Below are 4,582 nucleotides of genomic sequence, written 5' to 3'. Positions count from 1 at the left end.
GCTTTAAATTTAATTGATATCTCTTAATAATTATAAGAAGTATATAATTTTTAAATTATATGTATATTTGGTGGTCTCTCAAGTTGGATTTCAAAACTATAACTAAGGAATGACTTTGAGAAATTTCACGGGCCCTGAAATGTTTTTCAAAAGTCTATTCTCTCTTTTTAAATTTAGCTAAATTTAATATACTTGAAATCATATGGAAAGCTTTATCAAATAAAAATTAATAAATATATATTTTAAGTTTTTGCCTCTGAGAAAGGGCAAAACAAGTTATTTTGTTTAATATTTCTTAAAATACAGCAGTGAAATTTTAAGATGTAATTTGAAATAACAAAAGCTCCTCACTACTGCATTTTAAATTAGGCTGGAGGTGGGGCAGCGTTTGCACCTCGGGTATCAGACATAAAGCTTTACTGAATTTACTAATCCTTGTAAGCAATTGAATCCTAGTAAAGTAAAATTCTTCTAAAATGGTTACTGAAGGCTTCCCATGATCCCTCTGTATATGCAAATAAGCCGAAAGGGAACGCTGTTTAAAAAACATTATTTTAAATTTAATAAAAAGAAGAAATTTTAATATTTTGAAATATCTTCCACTAATATTTACAGAATAATCTAATGATTTGCTGTTAAAATACCAGATCTGAAAATAAGTACAGTCACCATAAATGTTTAATGACTTTGACTTGGAATACATGGCCTTGCGGCACTATCAGTCAACATCCAAGAAGTAACCCTATAAGTTACTTGGTGTAAAAAAAGAAAGATTTTTTCTTTTTTAAGGTAAAGTTCTCCAAGTGTAATCCAGCAGGAGAAAGACAAACCAGACAACCAACAGCCCAGAAACCACCTGGGGCACAGTAAAGTGAAGTATGGTAATAATTAATTTGGGTAAAAGCTGTAAGTTTTGTATGTCTTAGAAGGCACATTTTTCCTTTATTACCCAAGGACTCTAGATAATGTGTTTACCCAGAACTATAATTTAGATAGCATGCTGTCTCTGCTTCTGTAAATTGCTTTTTTTGCTAACTAGGTTCCTCATTCCAAACCTTGAGTTTAAAATCAAGTTGTCATGACTTAGAGCAAAGAATATTCTTACATGGTATTATTCTACAAGTTTTATTCATAATTTTTGATGCTTTACAACAGTATATTGTGCATTTATCCCAAACAAACTTACAAATTAACATTTACTTTGGATATTTTGAGAATGTGAAGGGATTTATCCCCTCCTGGGGAAGGCACTTAAGCATTCTGTATTGACCTATCTTGACCTTTTTTTAGGAACAGCATTGCATACCTATAACAAATTATCTAACCAGCTAATTGATGATGTCCAAGCTCTCTCAGGCACTATCAATGATCTCCAAGATCAGATAGATTCATTAGCTGAAGTAGTACTACAAAATAGAAGAGGGTTAGATTTGCTCACAGCAGAACAGGGAGGAATATGCTTGGCCCTACAGGAACGCTGCTGCTTCTATGCCAACAAATCCGGGATCGTCCGAGACAAGATAAAGAAGTTACAAGAAGATCTAGTGAAAAGACGGAGAGAATTATTCGAGAACCCCCTTTGGAGTGGACTGAACGGACTCCTGCCCTACCTGCTTCCTGTTCTCGGCCCCCTTATAAGCCTTCTCCTAATCCTAGCTTTCGGCCCCTGGGCTTTTAGGAAATTAACAGACTTGTAAAACAGCAGGTTGATAGCGTCCTGGCCAAACCCATTCAGGTACACTACCATCGTCTAGCCATGTTAGACCGTGAATGTGATTATAATGACTGCTAAAACTCCCTCCCTGCGGGGACAGCATGACGCCAGAGGGATGCTTGCCTACTCCCCATAGAAGGAGAAAGGCATGGGCACCGACCTGGGTGCACGGCAAAGCACTGCAAGGGAAGGTCACAAAATTTTCGACCGTCTCTGGATTTCCCTGTGAGCACACCTGGTTTGCATAGAGGTTGGTATCCATACATAACTATCGGCTCTGCCTCTCCTCCCCAAAAGATACCAAGAGCCACTGACGGTGGGATCCCACCATCCCACGGGAGGAACCAGGTCCCTACTCCCCCAGTCGGTTAAAGCCCACCCTTAAATAAAGAAAAAGGGAGGAATTGTTGGGAGCCATTAGAGATATTGGCTTAGACAAAGCCATCTTAAAAACTATAAGTTTCTGGTTCCTCCAAAAACTCCTAATTACCAGAAACCACCTGTGTCTTGCAAATTGGCCAGCAGTTAAAGATAAACTACCCTCACACAGCCGCTAAATCACATATCTCCACTGATAAGCACACAGCCATCCAGAGCCTGCTAAATCACACATCTCCGCTAATAAGCACAGCCATCCTAAATCACTAGTAATAGGTTACTGCCCATAGACCCCTTTACCCACCCCCCTTCCCTAAAACAGTATATATCCTGCCGCTGTGAGAATAAAGTTTGAGGCTTGATCAGAACTTGTCTTGCCTCCATTCTCTCGTGTCCCTTGTTTGTTTCATTCTCCTAGGGTGTCTCTTCGTTCCCACGTTGTTGTCCCGCGGGTCGGGGCACAACGAAAATAATTTTATGGTTGGGGTCACAACATGAGGAACTGTATTTAAAGGGCTAGAAGGTTGAGAACCACTGAGCTAATCCAAATCAGGTTGTTGGGGTTGGGGCAGCTGTTGAGATGGGACCTTGTTACTTTCCAGAGCGCTGAGTCACAACCTGTGACTCAGAAGAAACTGTGACCCATGACATCGGTTTCCTGATGGGGTGCAGGGGAAAGCTTACCACTCACCCTAAAAGGCTGTCTTGTTGTAGAATTCATATGCATAAACTATAAACTTTCTGTGTAGCTAGTCAACCCATGTTAAAGGCATAATTCCTTTCTGAAACAAATACTGAAAAAAAGGGAGTTTAAAATTTGAAATTGTAGTAGATTCCTTTTGAGAGCAATACAATTCTGTTACTATGTTCATCCAAGACACATTCAAAACCAGTGCCTCAAATGAATAGATTCACCTCATTTATAGAAGGTTTGCCTCTTTATAGCAGAGGAATGAATTTCTTGGTATAACTCTCATATCTTCAAACTTCTGCTTTTTCCTCCTCAGACGGGTCTTTAGTTAACATTTAGGCAACAGATTAAATTCTGCCTAAAAGTGCAAAGAGGCTGCCTCCATCCCTGAGGGGTCTTGGAAGCAGGAAGAAATACCTTGCATCCCATTGTAACACGATACAGTGGGTCTCACATTAGCATTGCTAAGTGAGAGCACTTTCTTGGTTGGAGATAAGGCTTGAGAGATTCAGGGAGGGATGCATATCATCTCATTGCCTTGGGGTAGACCACCCCTACACTGGCATAGGCCAAGCATAACATGTTTTATTTCTGGAAAAGAACAATTTCCCTTCCCCCTTGTCTTCCTGCCTCCCTGATGGATTCTGCATACCAATATCTAATTCCACTTCTGACTCTGGGCAAAACTTTTAGTGGATATAAAAATGTGGCGTTTACCATGTCATTTTGCAGCATATTGTGTCCCTTGAGGTCCTTGTGGATAAACCAAGAGCGCCAGCCACAGTTAGGGTCTCTAGCCACAGGCGCGCATCATGCCCTTGCCTGACTCTCACCTGGGGTTAGCAATCATTTTCCACATGGAAGCTGACCAGGGCCACCACCTGTCAATGGGGTTTTCTGAGCCCCAGGAAGAATGTATGGCGAGGAGTATCCTGCTCTCATTTCTTAGGCAAGACCATGGTGCAGGCATGTGTGATTGTCTGGAGCACTTGGGCTAGGAAGCCCAGCTCAACAAGATTAAATAAAAGGTAAAGGCCTTTTATTTCTTTTCTGAGCCATGGCAACTCTGTCAGGTGGATTTGCATCAAAATAACATGTTTAGATTAGAAAGTTAGCTATACGTGACTGTCAGGTGAAAATAGGAGTTCATGTGCTGGAAATGTCTCCTATATTCACCGTTACTTTCTCTTACTGTAGTTTAGAACTAAATCGTTTGCACCTTGAATGAAACTGGTGGTTGTCTGCTCCCATCTCTACTGAGCTAATAATTCCACCCAGAATCTTGGCTTTCCTGCATCTTCATTTTAAATGATTTACTTTGCTCTGGTTCTGCTTTAATTTAAAAGTTGTCTTTTGACTCGGAGTAGATGTGCAGGGTGATAGAGAATGTAAATTACGAAGAGCTGACCACATGTCTTTTCCTACTTTAACAGTAATAGATCTCAGCAGAAGTAGAAAGAAAAAATAATGTGTGTGTTTTCCATAAGCTGTAAACCAAAGAAAGATATTGGTAGAGGCTGGTGTAGGAAACATGTGGCTTTACGGGCAAAGGACATTATTTACATCGGTGGTTCTCAGAGTGGGTCTCAGCATCAGTAGCATCTGGGTGTTGGTGAGAAATGCCAGTTCTTGGCTCTATCCTTAGACCTACTGAACCAGCAACTCAGGGATGGGGCCTAGAAATCTGTATGTAACACATTCCCCGGGTAATGCTTAAATTGGGAAACACTGATTTTGACAGTAAGATGACTACATGCATTTTTATATGATATCGAACATAATATAAACAGCTGGAGGAA

Source organism: Myotis myotis, unplaced genomic scaffold (genome assembly GCF_014108235.1).
Source record: "Myotis myotis isolate mMyoMyo1 unplaced genomic scaffold, mMyoMyo1.p scaffold_m19_p_9, whole genome shotgun sequence".
Lineage (NCBI taxonomy): Eukaryota > Metazoa > Chordata > Mammalia > Chiroptera > Vespertilionidae > Myotis > Myotis myotis.
The sequence above is the reverse complement of the archived record's forward strand: the minus strand, read 5'-3'. Positions refer to the sequence as shown.